At 41.4% G+C, this 19,726-nt stretch overlaps 1 long non-coding RNA gene across 1 annotated transcript in view; it reads left to right on the top strand.

The window, feature by feature from the left end:
- LOC133105408 (uncharacterized) overlaps positions 1 to 19,726 on the top strand; it is a 111,664-nt gene that overhangs the window by 44,877 nt on the left and 47,061 nt on the right. The window contains exon 2 of the long non-coding RNA XR_009703851.1: positions 14,468 to 14,571. This is a non-coding gene — a long non-coding RNA (uncharacterized LOC133105408). The remainder of the gene's footprint in view (positions 1 to 14,467; positions 14,572 to 19,726) is intronic.

Here is a 19,726-nt window from a genome sequence, read left to right as displayed (position 1 = left end):
TTTGGATACCTTCCTAGTGACCTACTCCATTTGGAATGATTGACTTAACTATGTGGGAATTGCCTTTGGTGGTGATGGGGGTTGTTTTAGGGAGACCTTGGAAGGCTTTGTACTTCCTGTCCCCCAATTTTCCCACTCAGGCATACAAAGCCCTACCTTTCAAATGGTGAGATGAAATTCAGGAAACCAAGCTCCAGCAAGAGTTGATTCAGTGACTGCTACTGTGTTCTGTGCTCTGTGTGTCAAGGTCCTTGCCCTCTGCAACTGGCCATCCGGGCTCTCTGGAGCCTCGTAAAATGAGAATATGAAACTTCATGATCACTAAGGAGCTTCTGAGATTTCACATTCTGTTTAAATTTGAGGTATAACTGATATAGTTCATCTTCCCAGGGCCACTTTTGATAGAGAGTGGGGTGGGAGTATGCATCTCAAGGGGGCCAGGAGGGATGTACCCAGTGGGTGAGAATAGAGGTAAATGGGAGAACTACCATGAATGGCTGGCTGTGCTAGGACAGACCCCTTCTTTTTGGATGCTCAGGGCTGAGCTCCACCCACCTAAGAAGTCCAGTGTCAGGTGCAGATGCTGTGACATTGTTAAACTCCCCTGTGTGCCTACATCCTTTGGAGACCACCGTTTCCCTGCCTGGCTGTGCTTCCAGAATTCATCTTTGCAACGGGTTCATCTCCCAGTGTGTGTCCTACCCACGTGGGCAGATTCTGTGCCAAGCTTTGGCTTTCTCACTTTCCCTCTCTGACAGTCCACCATCTTGGTCCTGCTGGGACTGGGTCAACATGCCGTCTGCCCAGGACTCCAGGTTGGGAAAGAGAGGAGGCATAGTTTGAATGGAAACCTCCTCATTTACATGTGGCAGAAGCAGTATCGTGGTGGAAGCAATGTGTAGTTTTTGTTTTGTTTTTTTTTAAAATAAATTTATTTATTTATTTATTTATTTTTGGCTGTGTTGGGTCTTTGTTTCTGTGCGAGGGCTTTCTCTACTTGTGGCAAGAGGGGACCACTCTTCATCGCGGTGTGCAGGCCTCTCACTGTTGCGGCCTCTCTTGTTGCGGAGCACAAGCTCCAGACGCGCAGGCTCAGTAATTGTGGCTCCCGGGCTTAGTTGCTCCGCGGCATGTGGGATCTTCCCAGACCAGGGCTCAAACCCATGTCCCCTGCATTGGCAAGCAGATTCTCAACCACTGTGCCACCAGGGAAGCCCCTACACATGGGAAGCCCCTGCAATGTGTAGTTTTATTGTCTACAAATAGCCAATTTAAACCTCGATATGAGGTCATGTAAAGGGAAGATGAACTCAGTAAAAATCATAACCTTGAAACGTACTGGGAATAGATAATTTTAGGAACAGTCACCCTCTGGATTAATGATGAAATTATTATTAGTGTGTCACCAATGAAATTACCTTTTAACACTTTGATGCTATTCCCCCTTCTTAAAATAGAGAATCAAATCCAAAAAGAATATTTATTCCAGGAAGACCTCCTGCTTTCAGAGAACAGTCTTGCCTCTGGTTATACTTCTCAGGTGAATACCATCCCCGCTCAGGCTTTCGTTGACATGCTTGTGTATACATTATGCAGGAGCAATTTGGGTTGTAAAACCAGTTTGCAAATAAATTTAAGAGATCTGTTTAACGAGAAGGCAAAATAGTGGTCAAAGGGTTCAGCTGATTAGAAGGGGAGTCGAAAACATTAGAAATAGGAAAAGAGAGAAATGAAGGGGAAGTTGATGGTGTATGTGTTAATGATCAAACCCAAAACCGCAGCACTGAGGCCTCAGGAAGACAGACTTGGTCCCTCTCAGTGATGTGAGGAGCTTGGGGACTAAGGAGGGCCGATGGCACATGTGTTGTCCTTTTCTGCTTACAAAGTTCCTTCACTTACGTTACCTCCTTTGATCTTCTCAGCAATCTGCAAAGAAAGCAGACCCATTTCACAGATGAGATGGACAAGAGAAGTGACTTGCCCAAGGAAATACAGCTTGTTTTTAACACAATCATGATAGTTCTGCCAGCGAGCTACAGCGAATCCTCTACACTTTTCATCGAGTCCACCTTCCCCACAAGTGAAGCCATTGTTCTATTATAACATAACTGGAGAAGTATCTCACACACCTTTGGGTAGCCTGTAGTGGTCCCCATTCCTCATACCAAACTTCCTCAGCAAACTCTCTTCAGAAATTATATTTGATTTCTTACGCTTTCTTTTTTGTTTGTTTTATTTTGTTTTTAGTTTTTTAAATCTTTTTTCAATTTAATTTAATTTTTATTTTATATTGGAGTATAGTTGATTTACAATGTTGTGTTAGTTTCAGGTATACAGCAAAGTGATTCAGTTATACATATACGTATATCCATTCTTTTTCAGATTCTTTTCCCATATAGGCTATTAGAGAATGTTTAGTAGAGTTCTCTGTGCTATACAGTAGGTCCTTGTTGATGATCTGTTTTATATACAGTAGTGTGTGGATGTTAATCCCAAAATCCTATGCTTCCTTTGAAAAGCCAAATAGTATTCAAAAGATTAATTTCTGAAAGGAAAGGAAAGAAGGTGGGATGGTGGAGAGATAAATGGAAGCTGCGATGGGCAAAGATTCCCCAGAATATCCTTTAGCACCAAATACAGAGTTGCACCCAAATATCTCAGCTTGGCACCAGAGGCCCTTCACTTTTCCATCTTTATAATGCCAACTTCAGATATGGCCTAATCAAGGTCCACACCATCACTGGCTGCTTCCCAAACATACCCTGCACTGTCTTATCACTTCTCAATAGGAATCTCTCACTCCCAACAAGAATCAACTTCTCTGTGTCCTTTTCTCTCCCCTTCCTCTTCTTCCTTCTTTATTTTGGAACTTTATCCTATACTAATTGTAAGAACAGCTAGCATTAAGTACATGTGTGTTAGTTTTCTATTGCTGCTATATTTCCATAAAGCTAATGGCTTAAAGTGATGCAAATTTATTATCTAACAGTGCTGTGGGTCAGAAGTCTGAAGTGGATCTCACTAGACTAAAATCGAGGTTTGAAAAGGGCTGTGCTCCTTCTGGAGGCTTTAGGGGAGAATCTGTTTCCTTGCCTCTTCCAGCTTTTAGAGGCCACGAGTCTTCCATGACTCATGGTCTTCTTCCTCCATGTTCAAAACTGGCAATGTCCGGCCAAGTTCTTCTCATGCTGCCATGTCTCTGTGCCCTCTCTTCTGCTGTGCTTGTCCACTTGTAAGGACCCCAAGGCTTCTCACTGGAAGCAGAGCTTTCACCTCCTTGTTTACCATTGTAACCTCAGGGACTGGCAATAGTGAATGAAGGCTCTGTGTAAATGTCACCTCCGCAAGCCACTTTTCCAAATGTCCCCTCCTGGAGTTCACCTCGATACTCTGTGCTAAGTTGTCAACCCCTGGGAAGTCTGTCTCAGAGCCTCTCTTCCCAAGGCGTGCCTCATTGCACGCAGAGCAATGCTCACCCCAAACTGTGCTGCACTGCCTTCTTGCACACAGCTCGGGGGCCTTCCAGTCTCTAGCATCATTTGAATTACTTTTCCTACTTCCTTGCAGGGTACAGATGCAAACATACGCTTTAGAATGCTCTTTCCAGCTCTCCCCTCCTCCAAGTCTGATCGGTGTTCATAAATGAGTGAATATTCATAAGCTTTTCTAAATCTTTCCCAAGCCCCATCATCCCTTCAATCCCTCGCCAAAAACGACTCCTGAACTCAGAACTGAGGAATTCCAAACACAGAGGGCCAATACCCCACTGAAATGCCTGGTCGATTCCTCCTTAAAATTCACAGGCTTGTATGTATTGTTTGCCAACTTCCCCGCTTGGGAGTCCTGGACTGAATGCTAATTTTCTTCTTGAAAACTCTGAAGACAGACCCCAAGGAAAAGCAGCTACAACAAATATGCCCTCCCCAAACCCCAAATTCCTTTCAGCTATTTTAAAAATCAATTTCTGGTATCTTATAGAAGAATTAATATATGGACTTTGGAGTCAGAAAGACTTGGATTCAAATTACAGGGCAGCCATTCCCTAAGTGTATTTATCGAGAGCACGTTACTTCATTTTTCTGAGCAGGGCACAGGTCTGTGGGCCGTTCACTGCACAGCCTCAGTGGCTGCCATTCATATAGACCACCGTGGAAACAGCACCCCTAGAGCTGTGCATCTGAGCATCACTCTGCTATGAGGTGTGGATTTGCTCAACTGGCACAGGCGCTGGTTATGGAGGTCGATTGACAATATCGTATTTAAAGTATTTGGCGTGTATTAAGGCCACAATAAACATCCGTTCATTGTTATGGTTTGAAGCTGGTTCTTGGGATGTTCTCTTCTACACTGGGCTGAGAATGTTTTACACCACCACTCACAATTGGGTACTCTAAACCTTTTTAGTGCACACAAACATATAATTTGGTTCCTGATGGATTGGGGCTGATTATTGTTTACAATGGAGTGTGGGGCTTTCATCTGAGTCGATTCATTAGGCCCAGAGAATGAAACAGGTGCTGCTCTGTGGAGTGATAATACCACACACAGCCTCTCTGCCCTGTCACTCCAGCTTGGGCATAAGGGAAAGAATGTTCTAGGGCAAATACTACCGCCCGGGTGATCGTTCCATGTCTTGACTCTGAGTACATTGCCTACCCATTGAGTTCATTTACCATAGGAAAGAAAGAGTCTCACTCCATTTTTTTTTTTTAATTTTATTTATTTATTTATTTATTGGCTGTGTTGGGTCTTCATTTCTGTGCGAGGGCTTTCTCTAGTTGTGGCGAGCGGGGGCCACTCTTCATCGCGGTGCGCGGGCCTCTCACTATCGCGGCCTCTCTTGTTGCGGAGCACAGGCTCCAGACGCGCAGGCTCAGTAATTGTGGCTCACGGGCCTAGTTGCTCCGCGGCATGTGGGATCTTCCCAGACCAGGGCTCGAACCCGTGTCCCCTGCATTAGCAGGCAGATTCTCAACCACTGCGCCACCAGGGAAGCCCCTCACTCCATTTTTGATGTGTGCCCACTGCTGGCTTTCAGGCTCTACGCCTTCCCCTTCCCTCTTGCCCCTCTCTGGACACGCTGATAAGAAAGCCTGGTGCACCCTCCACCTGCAGTCCCTGGGCCATGTGCACAAGGGCCTTCACCCCAACCCCTAGCCACCTGCCCCTTTCTTCACTCGAGCTATTCCCCAGCAGCTTGGGTGTCTTTCCTGTTCACCCTAGTAAGTTCTGTTATGTGAGTAGTAGTCAGTATTTTCTTGTCCTTTTGGTCCATGTGTAGCATCATCAGTCTCAATATCAGAACTAATTTTGAGTGGGAGGTTGATCACATCCTCTACTAGGCAACCACACAGCGTTAATTTTGCCTTTTAATGTTCTAAGTTGGAGGTAGCTAGGATAGAAGAAAACATAAAACATGAGGTTGAAAAGATTTGAGTTTGAGTCTTCCTTTACCCAGTTGTCAGCTATATGGTATTAGTGAAATGACTTACATGCTGTCACTTTTTTGAAATGGGCAGGGTGATGAGTCAGTGGATGAAGTCTTTAAAGTTCACATACAGTAGTTGCCATGTTCACGTACAGTCATTGCTGCGTTTTGCTGATTCAATGGGATGATGACTTCAGGATGACTAGAATATGGACTAATAACTGTAAAGTGCTTCACACAATGCCTGGCACATAGTAGGTATCCAACAAAAGTGAGTTTCCTTTCTTTCTTTTCACCCTCTCTACCCATGGCGCTCCTTTATCACCACTAAGGAATTCAGTGATAGACCTTTACTGCTTGCTTAGCTACTCTCAGTGTCCTGTCCAAACATTGCACTGGCTTACCTATCTGAAAGTAAACTCATGCCAGGAGAAGGCACCTGATTTCTTGATGCTAAGGGTTCAGGAAAGGGGGAGGGAATCATCGTTTCCTGGAGTTGCCATCACCTGATCTGGACAATAAGGCCTTGGGACTATCACTGACTGTTTCCTCAAAGGTCAGGTGAAAAGACGAAACCAGATTTTTGGATATGAGTGAAAGAAGTGCCCATCTCACGGAAGAATAGAAGGGCATTGGCAAACCTGCTAAAACACAAATCATGACTCACACTTTTATGGAAGGGCATTTTGTTATTCTTTTATTATTTATTTTTAAACATCTTTATTGGAGTATAATTGCTTTACAATGGTGTGTTAGTTTCTGCTTTATAACAAAGTGAATCAGCTATAAATATATCCCGATATCTCCTCCCTCTTGCGTCTCCCTCCCACCCTCCCTATCCCACCCCTCTAGGTGGTCACAAAGCACAGAGCTGATCTCCCTGTGCTATGCGGCTGCTTCCCACTAGCTATCTATTTTACATTTGGTGGTATATATAAGTCCATGCAACTCTCTCATTTCGTCCCAGCTTGCCCTTCCCCCTCCCCATGTCCTCAAGTCCATTCTCTACGTCTGCCTCTTTATGTCTTTATTCCTATCTTGCCTCTAGGTTCTTCATAACCTTTTTTTTTTTTTTTTAAGATTCCATATATATATGTTAGCATACGGTATTTATATTTCTCTTTCTGACTTACTTCACTCTGTATGACAGACTCTAGGTCCATCCACCTCACTACAAATAACTCAATTTCGTTTCTTTTTTTGGCTGAGTAATATTCCATTGTATATATGTGCCACATCTTCTTTATCCATTCATCTGTCGATGGACACTTAGGTTGCTTCCATGTCCTGGCTGTTGTAAATAGAGCTGCAATGAATATTTTGGTACATGACTCTTTTTGAATTATGATTTTCTCAGGGTATATGCTCAGTAGTGGGATTGCTGGGTCATATGGTAGTTCTATTTTTAGTTTCTTAAGGAACCTCCATACTGTTCTCCATAGTGGCCGTATCAATTTACATTCCCACCAACAGTGCAAGAGGGTGCCCTTTTCTCCATACCCTCTCCAGCATTTATTGTTTGTAGATTTTTTGATAATGGCCATTCTGACCGGCGTGAGGTGATACCTCATTGTAGTTTTGATTTGCATTTCTCAAATGATTAGTGGTATTTCAGAATCTTTTCATGTGTTTGTTGGCAATCTGTATATCTTCTTTGGAGAAATGTCTGTTTAGGTCCTCTGCCCATTTTTGGACTGGGTTGTTTGTTTTTTCTGATATTAAGCTGCATGAGCTGCTGATAAATTTTGGAGATTAATCCTTTGTCAGTTGCTTCATTTGCAAATATGTTCTACTATTCTGAGGGTTGTCTTTTCATCTTGTGTATGGTTTCCTTTTCTGTGAAAAAGCTTTTAAGATTCATTAGGTCCCATTTGTTTATTTCTGTTTTTATTTCCATTTCTCTAGGAGGTGGGTCAATAAAGATCTTGCTGTGATTTATGTCAGAGTGTTCTGACTATGTTTTCCTCTAAGAGTTTTATAGTGTCTGGCCTTAAGTTTAGGTCTTTAATCCATTTTGAGTTTATTTTTGTGTATGGTGTTAGAGAGTGTTCTAATTTTATTCTTTTATATGTAGCTGTCCAGTTTTCCCAGCACCACTTACGGAAGAGGCTGTCTTTTCTCCATTGTATATTCTTGCCACCTTTATCAAAAATTAGGTGACCATGTGTGCATGGGTTAATCTCTGGGTTTTCTATCCTGTTCCATTGATCTATATTTCTGTTTTTGTGCCAGTACCAGACTGTCTTGATTACTGTAGCTTTGTAGTATAGTCTGAAGTCAGGGAGCCTGATTCCTCCAGCTCCGTTTTTCTTTCTCAAGATTGCTTTGGCTATTCAGCGTCTTTTGTGTCTCCATACAAATGGTGAAATTTTTTGTTCTAGTTCTGTGAAAAATGCCAGTGGTAGTTTGATAAGAATTGCATTGAATCTGTAGATTGCTTTGGGTAGTATAGTCATTTTCACAATGTTGATTCTTCCGATCCAAGAACATGGTATATCTCTCCATCTATTTGTATCATCTTTAATTTCTTTCATCAGTGTCTTATAGTTTTCTGCATACAGGTCTTTTGTCTCCCTAGGTAGGTTTATTCCTAGGTATTTTATTCTTTTTGTTGCAATGATAAATGGGACTGTTTCCTTAATTTCTCTTTCAGATTTTTCATCATTAGTGTATAGGAATGCAAGAGATTTCTGTGCATTAATTTTGTATCCTGCTACTTTACCAAATTCATTGATTAGCTCTAGCAGTTTTCTGGTAGCGTCATTAGGATTCTCTATGTATAGTGTCATGTCATCTGCAAACAGTGACAGCTTTACTACTTCTTTTCTGATTTGGATTCCTTTTATTTCTTTTTCTTCTCTGATTTCTGTGGCTAAAACTTCCAAAACTATGTTGAATAATAGTGGTGAGAGTGGGCTACCTTGTCTTGTTCTTGATCTTAGTGGAAATGGTTTCAGTTTTTCACCATTGAGAACGATGTTGGCTGTGGGTTTGCCATATATGGCCTTTATTATATTGAGGTAAGTTCCCTCTATGCCTACTTTCTGGAAGGTTTTTATCATAAATGGGTATTGAATTTTGTCGAAAGCTTTTTCTGCCTTATTGAGATGATCATACGGTTTTTGTCCTTCAGTTTGTTAATATGGTGTATCATATTGATTGATTTGCGTATATTGAAGAATCCTTGCATTTCTGGGATAAACCCCACTTGATCATGGTGTATGATCCTTTTAATGTGCTGTTGGATTCTGTTTGCTAGTATTTTGTTGAGGATTTTTACATCTATGTTCATCAGTGACATTGGCCTGTAGTTTTCTTTCTTTGTGACATCTTTGTCTGGTTTTGGCATCAGGGTGATGGTGGCCTTGAATAATGAGTTTGGGAGTGTTCCTCCCTGTGCTATATTTTGGAAGAGTTTGAGAAGGATAGGTGTTAGCTCTTCTTTAAATGTTTGATAGAATTCGCCTGTGAAGCCATCTGGTCCTGGGCTTTTGTTTGTTGGAAGATTTTTAATCACAGTCTCAATTTCAGTGCTTGTGATTGGTCTGTTTATATTTTCTATTTCTTCCTGGTTCAGTCTTGGAAGGTTGTGCTTTTCTAAGAATGTGTCCATTTCTTCCAGGTTGTCCATTTTATTGGCATATAGTTGCTTGTAGTAATCTCTCATAATCCTTTGTATTTCTGCAGTGTCAGTTGTTACTTCCCCTTTTTCATTTCTAATTCTATTGATTTGAGTCTTCTCCCTTTTTCTCTTGATGAGTCTGGCTAATGGTTTATCAATTTTGTTTATCTTCTCAAAGAACCAGCTTTTAGTTTTATTGATCTTTGCTATTGTTTCCTTCATTTCTTTTTCATTTATTTCTGATCTGATCTTTATGATTTCTTTCCTTCTGCTAACTTTGGGGTTTTTTTGTTCTTTCTCTAATTGCTTTAGGTGTAATATTAGGTTGTTTATTCGAGATGTTTCCTGTTTCTTGAGGTAGGCTTGTATTGCTATAAACTTCCCTCTTAGAACTGCTTTTGCTGCATCCCATAGGTTTTGGGTCATTGTGTTTTCATTGTCATTTGTTTCTATGTATTTTTTGATTTCTTCATGATCTCTTGGTTATTTAGTAGTGTATTGTTTAGCCTCCATTTGTGTGTATTTTTTTACAGATTTTTTCCTGTAATTGATATCTAGTCTCATAGAGTTGTGGTCAGAAGAGATATTTGATATGATTTCAATTTTCTTAAATCTACCAAGGCTTGATTTGTGACCCAAGATATGATCTCTCCTGGAGAATGTTCCATGAGCACTTGAGAAGAAAGTGTATTCTGTTGTTTTTGGATGGAATGTCCTATAAATATCAATTAAGTCCATCTTGTTTAATGTATCATTTAAAGCCTGTCTTTCCTTATTTATTTTCATTTTGGATAATCTATCCATTGGTGAAAGTGGGGTGTTAAAGTCCCCTACTATGATTGTGTTACTGTCAATTTCCCCTTTTATGGCTGTTAGCATTTGCCTTATGTATTGAGGTGCTCCTATGTTGGGTGCATAAATATTTACAATTGTTATATCTTCTTCTTGGATTGATCCCTTGATCATTATATAGTGTCCTTCTTTGTCTCTTGTAATAGTCTTTATTTTAAAGTCTATGTTATCTGATATAAGGATAAAGCTTGCTACTCCAGCTTTCTTTTGATTTCTATTTGCATGGAATATCTTTTTCTGTCCCCTCGCTTTCAGTCTGTATGTGTCCCAAGTCTGAAGTGGGTCTCTTGTAGACAGCATATATATGGGTCTTGGTTCTGAATCCATTCAGCCTGTCTATGTCTTTTGGTTGGAGCATTTAATCCATTTACATTTAAGGTAGTTATTGATACGTATGTTCCTATTACCATTTTCTTAATTGTTTTTGGTTTGTTTTTGTAGGTCTTTTCCTTCTTTTGTGTTTCCTGCCTAGAGAAGTTCCTTTAGCATTTGCTGTAAAGCTGGTTTGGTGGTGCTGAATTCTCTTAGCTTTTGCTTGTCTGTAAAGGTTTTAATTTCTCCATCGATTCTGAATGAGATCCTTGCTGGGTAGTGTAATCTTGGTTGTAGGTTTTTCCGTTTCATCACTTTAAATATGTCCTGCCACTCCCTTCTGGCTTGCAGAGTTTCTGCTGAAAGATCAGCTGTTAACCTTATGGGGATTCCCTTGTATGTTATTTGTTGTTTTTCCCGTGTTGCTTTTAATATTTTTTCTTTGTATTTAATTTTTGATAGTTTGATTCATATGTGTCTTGGCATGTTTCTTCTTGGATTTATCTTGTATGGGACTCTCTGTGCTTCCTGGACTTGATTAACTATTTCCTTTCCCATATTAGAGAAGTTTTCAACTATAATCTCTTCAAATATTTTCTCAGTCCCTTTCTTTTTCTCTTCTTCTTCTGGGACCCGTATAATTCGAATGTTGGTGCATTTAATGTTGTCCCAGAGGTCTCTGAGACTGTCCTCAATTCTTTTCATTCTTTTTTCTTTATTGTGCTCTGTGGTAGTTATTTCCACTATTTTATCTTCCAGGTCACTTATCCATTCTTCTGCCTGAGTTATTCTGCTATTGATTCCTTCTAGAGAATTTTTAATTTCATGTATTGTGTTGTTCATCATTGTTTGTTTGCTCTTTAGTTCTTCTAGGTCCTTGTTAAACGTTTCTTGTATTTTCTCCAATCTATTTCCAAGATTTTGGATCATTTTTACTATCATTACTGTGAATTCTTTTTCAGGTAGACCGCCTATTTCCTCTTCATTTGTTTGGTCTGGTGGGTTTTTACCTTGCTCCTTCATCTGCTGTGTATTTCTCTGTCTTCTCAGTTTGCTTAACTTACTGTGTTTGTGGTCTCCTTTTTGCAGGCTGCAGGTTCGTAGTTCCCGTTGTTTTTTGTGTCTGCCCCCAGTGGCTAAGGTTGGTTCAGTGGGTTGTGTAGGCTTCCTGGTGGAGGGGACTAGTGCCTGTGTTCTGGTCGATGAGGCTGGATCTTTTCTTTCTGGTGGGCAGGTCCACGTCTGGTGGTGTGTTTGGGGTGTCTGTGACCTTATTATGATTTTAGGCAGCCTCTCTGCTAATGGGTGGGGTTGTGTTCCTGTCTTGCTAGTTGTTTGGCATAGGGTGTCCAGCACTGTAGCTTGTTGGTTGTTGAGTCGAGCTGGGTCTTAGCATTGAGATGGAGATCTCTGGGAGAGCCTTCGCTGTTTGATATTACATGGAGCTGGGAGGTCTCTGGTGGACCAAGGTCCTGAACTCGGCTCTCCCACCTCAGAGGCACAGGCCTGACAGCTGGCTGGAGCACCAAGACCCTGTCAGCCTCACGGCTCAGAAGAAAAGGGAGAGAAAAAGAAAGAAAGAAAAAAATAAAATAAAGTTATTAAAATAAAAAAAATTATTAAGAAAAATTAAAAGTAATAAAAAAAGAAAAAAGAAAAGAAAGAAGAGAGCAACTGAACCAAAAAAACAAATCCACAAATGCAATGATAACAAGTGTTACAGACCCTACTAAGAAAAAAAAAAAAAAAAGAAAGAAAAACACCAAAAAAAAAAAAACAAAAAAAACAAACCAAACAGACAGACAGAGCCCCAGGACAAATGGTAAAAGCAAAGCTATACAGATAAAATCACACACAGAAGCATATGCATACACACTCACAAAAAGAGAAAAAGGAAAAAATATATATGTATTGTTGCTCCCAAAGTCCACCACCTCAATTTTGGGATGATTCGTTGTCTTTTCAGGTATGCCACAGATGCAGGTACATCAAGCTGATTGTGGAGATTTGATCCGCTGCTCCTGAGGCTGCTGGGAGAGATTTCCCTTTCTCTTCTTTGTTCGCACAGCTCCCAGGGTTCAGCTTTGAATTTGGCCCCACCTCTGCGTGTAGGTCATCTGAGGGCATCTGTTCTTTGCTCAGACAGGACGGGGTTAAAGGAGCAGCTGATTAGGGGGCTCTGGCTCACTCAGGCCGGGGGGAGGGAGGGGTACGGATGTGGGGCGGGCCTGCGGCAGCAGAGGCCGGCGTGACGTGGCACCAGCCTGAGGCGCGCCGTGCGTTCTCCCAGGGAAGTTGTCCCTGGATCACAGGACCCTGGCAGTGGCGGGCTGCACCGGCTCCCGGGAGGGGCGGTGTGGGTAGTGACCTGTGCTCGCACACAGGTTTCTTGGTGGCGGCAGCAGTGGCCTTAGCGTTTCATGCCCATCTATGGGGTCCGCACTGATAGCCCCAGCTCACGCCTGTCTCTGGAGCTTGTTTAGATGGTGCTCTGAATCCCCTCTCCTCGCGCACCCCGAAACAATGGTCTCTTGCCTCTTCAGCAGGTCCAGACTTTTTCCCGGACTCCCTCCTGGCGAGCTGTGGCACACTAGCCCCCTTCAGGCTCTGTTCACGCAGCCAACCCCTGTCCTATCATTGGGGGCTGGTGAATGCTGGTCGGCACTTGATCCTCTGTGCAGGAATCTCTCTGCTTTGCCCTCTGCACCCCTGTTGCTGCGCTCTCCTCCGTGGCTCTGAAGCTTCCCCCGCCGCCACCCCCCGTCTCTGCCAGTGAAGGGGCTTCCTAGTGTGTGGAAACTTTTCCTCCTTCACAGCCACCTCCAGTGGTGCAGGTCCCGTCCCTATTCTTTTGTCTCTGTTTTTTCTTTTTCCCTACCCAGGTACTTGCCTTTTGGGAAGTCTGGGGTCTTCTGCCAGTGTTCAGTAGGTGTTCTGTAGGAGCTGTTCCATGTGTAGTTGTATTTCTGACGTATTTGTGGGGAGGAAGGTGATCTCCTTGTCTTACTCTTCTGCCATCTTGAAGGTCCTTGGAAGGGCATTTTAGAAGGAAGGAATGAGCAGCACAGCATCTACATCACACTTTGGGGTAGATGTAGGTGGGGAGCTTAGCATCTTAAATGAAAAGGCAATGGTTGAGAAAGGAATCTTCTAGTATTTGTAGGGGATTATGATTATAAAACACTTCATAATGTAGGGTCTTGTCATTTGGAAGATAGCATTAAAAGTAATGGTAGTTAACATGATCTTCTTTTGCTATGTGGCAACAAAGCTATACATGATTATCTTTTCTTCCTCTTTTTAGCTCAGTTTTATTTTCCCCCTATGCCCAGTTCTCTGTTGTTTAGAAAGAGAAATTTGAGAACCGTTTTGTTGCCCCATATTTAGGATTACCTTCCTTCAATACATAGAGAACTCTTCTTTCAAAGGAAGGGTTCTGTTTTCTGGCTACCCCTCCTTTTATTATTCCTTGTGGAATAATAAAATTCTATTAATAGATTGTCAGAGCCAGAGATTATCCTGAAGAATCCAACCCCCCCCTTCCTAGAGGTGAGGAGACCAAAGCCTAATTGCCCAAGATCATACAACCAGTTAGTGGTTGCATATCCTGCCTTTTTTCCTGTGTTGTACACATACTACAAGGGACCATTTCTCAGTATCATGAAGAATGTTATTAATCCATCTATATATTTAATGTGAACTTGACTTTTTTCCTAAACATTTATCTGGGTCACTGATAACACATTTTGACATTGATCCTGCTGTACTTTGTGGCCTTTCATCAAATCTTAAATGAGAGGACAACTTAAGTTCTATGCCTGAACATCTCACGCAATGCAGGAACTCCCTTTATAACATTTCTGATGAGTAAACATCTAGTTTTCTTTAACAGTTCCAGTGACAAGGAGCCCGGGCTGACTCTAAGTCATTCTGCCTTTCATTAGTCACATTTAACACAATACCCTCGGCTCGAGTCAGCCTAGCCCTTCTTCATTTTTTAAATCTTATTTGAAAACTTAAATCCTTTATTCTTAGGCCAGAAACACTTTTCTCAAAAAAAAAAAAAAGAAAAATTTCTGGGTTTCTCCTAATTTTTGACCCTGTTCTATTGTGTTTGTTTGTGCCATCAACTGTTCGTGTTTTAAAAATTGGAGCTTATTGAAGGGCTTGGCAAACAACTTGTAAAAATGAACACTCTCACCTATTTTGCCTTCATTTTGATGATTAGCGATCGTGTATTCTCTTTTTTTCAGTGTCACAACAACGTCATGGAAGAGGCAGTGTGGAGATGTTGCTATGGATGATGTTGAGTGAGGGTTGAAGGAGGCTACTTCATTCACAGACGTCCACTCACCTGGTAAGAGATTTCAGACTTGCACGTTGATCAGTATCACTCAAGGTCAGTTTTGTTTTCTACAATACTATGTGTGCTGTCTTCATGAAAGCAGTGTCTTGCACCTGTGACTACATTTGGGGATGGACGTTTTGGGGGAATGTGGGATGGTTCCTTGCATCCCTAAAATCAACCCAAGACTATAATCTCCTCCCCCATGACTTGTTGATAAGAGCCACCATGAAGTGCATGATTTTTTATTTTATACATTGTATCTATTGTGAGTAGCTAACTCCCTTCCTCTCTCCTGGCTTCATATCTAGCCTAGATCTCTTAGAATGGAAACATAGTTTTTTCCAGTTTGTACATAGCTTCCCAAATTCATGACAGCCATTCGTGTTTGATTTCCACACTGGAACCTTGCCTATGAAATGTGTCCAACTGTTCCTAGGTAGTTTCTCAGTTTTAGGCTAATTCCAATCATATTGAAACAAAATAGACTTATGAGACATAAGCTTAGTTTTCGATTCTGAGAACTGGCATGTTTTCCTTCAGTTATATTATGAGAAACGAGTTGGGAAGGGATGGATGAGAGTCGGCAGCTCTTGGCAGCTGGCACAGTGGAGGGCAGTGAATGGGGAGGAAGAGCAGGTACATCTCTCTACTCTCTGGCCCTCAGCATCATCATCGGTAAGATGGGCATCCTGACATTGACCTGCTAGTCTTTCTGCACATCCGTCAGGTAGCACATGTGAAGTGCCCCTCGTGGTGCTGGAAATATGGGAATCCCTCAGCAAATGGTGATTCCTTCTTTTATGACAAATGAGATCAGGCGTGAAATGTGCTGTGTAAACTTCAAAGGTCTTACTATTATTGTTTGTTAGTTCTTTCTTGGGTGCTTAGAGTTTCACTCCTTAATTAGAGGCCACTCCCTTAACTTTTTTGGAACAGCATTAAATCCCAAAGGCTGCCTTTGATCTGGGCTGACTAGGTCACACCCAGGTTTTTAAATACAGTTATAATCTCCAGCTAATCATAGTATACATGCTGACAGCTTACTGCCTAGCAGGGGGTGAGTATAAACCAATAGCCTTATCCACCACTTTAGTCTCTCCATTCTTGGATTAACCAGATAAGAAGTGAGAAAGAGCTCTGACTTTCCCCTTTTGGGAGGCTTCCTGCAAAATAAGTCATTCTGGTCTAGGAAGCTCTGCTGTCCTACCTAATCCCTTGGGGGGCAGGCAGAGAACAGACAACAGGAGTCACCACAGTGTTGAAAAGCATAAGCCTTGGAATCAGACAGATGGGTTGATTCAAGTCCAAGATTATCCATTCCACTGCTGTAACGTAAGTGGTAGTTTATTTCATCATTCTAAGTCCATTTCCCTGTCTATAAAAGGGAGACCATATTGCCTACTCATTGCATTGCTGTGTGATGCACTTGTCACATAGTAAATGCGAAGTTCATACTAGTGTTTCTTTCCAGACTTTCTGCATGTGGACCAATGTCTGCCTCATCAGGGTGCTTTTCCTTCCTGTGCAGAGGAATCTGCCCCTTCCCAGTCCCCAAAAGGGACTATTTCCACTTAAATGGTTTCACAGCCTGCCTAAAAGGCCAAAAAGGACATATTCCTCATACACTTATTCATTCATTTATTCAACCTATTGACTCCCATCAAGGTCCTCAGCTATGAGATGCAGGTTAATTGGAAATTATATTTCATGTTAAAATACTAACCAATCTCTCGTACTGTACTAGAAAATAATCATTTAAGGAATATATTAATTCAATAGTAGTGCTTCTGAGATGTTTTGTATTTTAGAAAGTATATAAATCCTTCAGATGTTTTGATGAGACATGTTTGAATAATTAATTTATATGCTCATATATCTAAGAAGCTTGCAAAACTATTTTATTTGAATGCAATATATATATATGTATATGTGTCTATAATCTCTCATTACCTTGTGAATTATATAGTCATGTCATGTTTCCATTATTTAGACAGATCTCTGGAAATAAAGGGCGGTCTGTTATTTACTAAGAAAATAATTCCAGATTTATTTAAGGATTTCAGCTTCTCTCATCCAAAGCGAAACACAATTAAATCACTCTGGCATTCTTTTGTTTAACATTTATGAAATAACTACTGCAAGGCGAGACTGCCTGATTCCTCAAGTTTGCCTTCTTGTTCCCATTGAGCCTTTTCCAAAACAGTCTCCTCAGGCAAAGCCAGAGATTGAATATTGTTGGTATGCTGTAAGGGGAATGTCATAGTCAATATGCAGATATTAAATCCAAAAGTAGTTGTTGGCCTAAGGAGGCAGCAAAGCTCCTGATTGGAATTGTGAAATCAAGTGGAGGATGAGAAAGGGAGAACGGGGTGGGGGGTATGAAAGGCATGTTTCCCATTTGTGTCTCTTCCACATTCCTGTGTTGAAACCCTAACCTTCCCCCTGACCCCCACCCCATGAGGGTAATTAGGTCATGAAGGTGGAGCCCTCATGATGACATTAGTGCCCTTATAAAGAAGAGAATTTAGAAAGCTTACTCTGCCCGCCCTGCACTCCTTGCCATGTGAAGACAGAGCAAGAAGGTGGCCGTTTGCAAACCCAGAAGGGAGCTCTCACCAGACCTGGCTATGCTAGCACCCTGATCTCAGACTTCCAGCCTGCAGAACTGTGAGAAGTTTCTGTATAAGACAGTCAGTCCATGGTGTTTTGTCACAGCAGCCTGGACTGACTGAGATAAAGCAGAAGAAGCATTTTGGGGAGCAGTGTGTATGATTAAGATGGTGTAGATTAAGTGGTACAGATGGATTCAAAGCATGGACGGCCAATGCCTAAGACATAGGTTTTTATTCCAACAATCAACCAGCCCTTACTGAGTATTACTGTATAGCAGACTGGAGATACAATGTGAAAATATTCTTCCCCTCAAGCAAGTTTGTCCACTGGCTGTGCCTATCCCAGCACTACCCAGGACACAGGTCAAGGGTTCATGTTGTCTGGCATGTCTCTAATGTAGCCTAAGATGTACCAGGCGGTCATAGTTTAATGCTATTTGATGCTTAGCTTTGACACTTACCTCCTCTCTCTCTGATTCTTCACAAGAAATAAATACCTGGCTAAAATTTGATTTACCATGTAATTCTTCTATAGGGATAAAAAGTATTTGTCAAAAGACACAGAACAGCTGCTCTCCCTGCCGATTATAGTTTTCATTGTAAATTAATTAAATGACATGGTGTGGGTTCCACCTTGACAGACTGACTCTGTTTGCATCCTGGGTTATAAAAAAAAAAAAAAAAAAAGAATCAGGGGCTGACCCTGGACTGGTGAAGTAAATGCATATTATGGGTATACAAGACCAAATATATACTTTTTAACCCCTTGGCTGTTCTTCTCTGAGCAATGGCAGACTTGGGCTTGAGTAGGAGAGAGTGGCAAGAAATAGTGGGCACTGTGGAAAGAAGTGAAATGAGGTCTGGTCAGGACTCAGGAGGTGCCCTAGCTCCTGTTCTGACACAAACTCACAGGGTGATTCTTGGCAAATGGCTTAAAAACACTGTGTAACTTTTTCTGATCTACTGAAAAACAATAATGTCTAGTCCAGAGTCCTCTAAGGATATAAGACTAACTCGTAAGAAATAAGTAAAGAATAGTATGAATAAATATAAAAAGGAATCACATGTGTGATGATTATCCCTGGCGGTGTGTCAGAATCACCTGTTGTGAATTTTAAAAATCGCAAATAACCAGGTTCTAACTCAGACTTATCAAGTTATCTCTCCCTCACCTTCACTACTACCCCCCGCCCCCCCCACACAGAAAATGGATAAAAGTGATATGAAAAAGAGGTAGAGTTGGAGGAGACCATCCTGGGTTTCACATGAAGCATATTTTCAAATGGAGGCTGCTGAATTGTGAGTCTCTGGAAGGCAGGAAGTGGGGTTGCTTTGTTTCTAGTTGTGTGCCCTTCAGCCTGAAACAGTGCGTTAGCCACAGTTAGCCCCCCTGAGCATAGTGCACTGACTGGAGGTTGGAGGTGGGGTCGGGATATTAGGGTTTTAGTCTCTGACCTTCATAGCTGTGTGACCTTGGGCAAGTCAGTTTCTCTCTCTAATCTTTGCTTTCTTGACCTGCAAAATAAGGTGATATGATATGGTGACCCTTAATGTTTTCCAAAGTATGGATTCTTGGGAGGCAGATTTGGGCTTGAATTCTGGCCCCAATATTTATTTTTGGTCTCGTGCAAATTAACTGGCACCTAGTCTGTTAATTTCCTTCTGCTTTCTTCTCCTCTCCTCCAAATTGTAATGTTCAGTACATCTAACAGCAACATTTACTTCTGGTCTACCTCTTGCTTGTTTTGCTTTCAATTAATTATATGGAGCGATGATGAGTAAATATGTAATGAAAGGGGAGAAAGCCTAAGCTGTGATCAGACACTTCTGGCTCTAAGAGGTCTGAAAAATTCAACTTCTTAAGACAGTGTCTCTGAGGAGATATTGGCACATTAACCACTCTATCAAACTCATTGTAGTTTGCAAAGAACTTTCCAAAACATGGTATCATTTGAACTTTCCAGCCATCCTGAGAATCATGCAGGCACAGATTGTTTTTCACTTTTGCTGAGGGTGTATCTCAAGCTCAGAGTTTTTAAATGACTAAGTCTACCTTCCTTCTTCTTAACAGCACTGATCGTTATTAGTAGTACAAAGTATATGGTCTTCTTCAATGTTCAAAACACTCTCCGTATAATGTCATAGCGCCTATAAGTAGCACAGTGAAGTAAAATTCAACTTTGCCAGCCCATTTTACAGCTGAAGAGCCCTCATCTCTGAGCGATTAAATTGTTTGTCCAAGTTCATAAAAATTGTAAGTAGCAGATTCAAGAATTTAATTCTCTGAACTCTTTCAGCACTTTGGAAACTGTATGAATAGTTTCTTTAATTACTTCTGTATTTCCATCGATTCATCATCTTTTCTGAGAGAATTATTTCATAGAATTGATCGAAATTAGACAACAAAGCAGAGCGGTGATCCTATTTGTACTTATTTCATTCTTCTTGGAATTATCAAGACATACCAAGGGAAAGATCATCTCATCAACCCCAAAGATTCTTACAATCAACGTCATTCAATGACAGAGGATAGTTCCCGAAGCCAGATGTCA

This window comes from Eubalaena glacialis, chromosome 14 (genome assembly GCF_028564815.1).
Source record: "Eubalaena glacialis isolate mEubGla1 chromosome 14, mEubGla1.1.hap2.+ XY, whole genome shotgun sequence".
NCBI classification, from domain to species: domain Eukaryota; kingdom Metazoa; phylum Chordata; class Mammalia; order Artiodactyla; family Balaenidae; genus Eubalaena; species Eubalaena glacialis.
The sequence above is the reverse complement of the archived record's forward strand: the minus strand, read 5'-3'. Positions and strand labels throughout refer to the sequence as shown.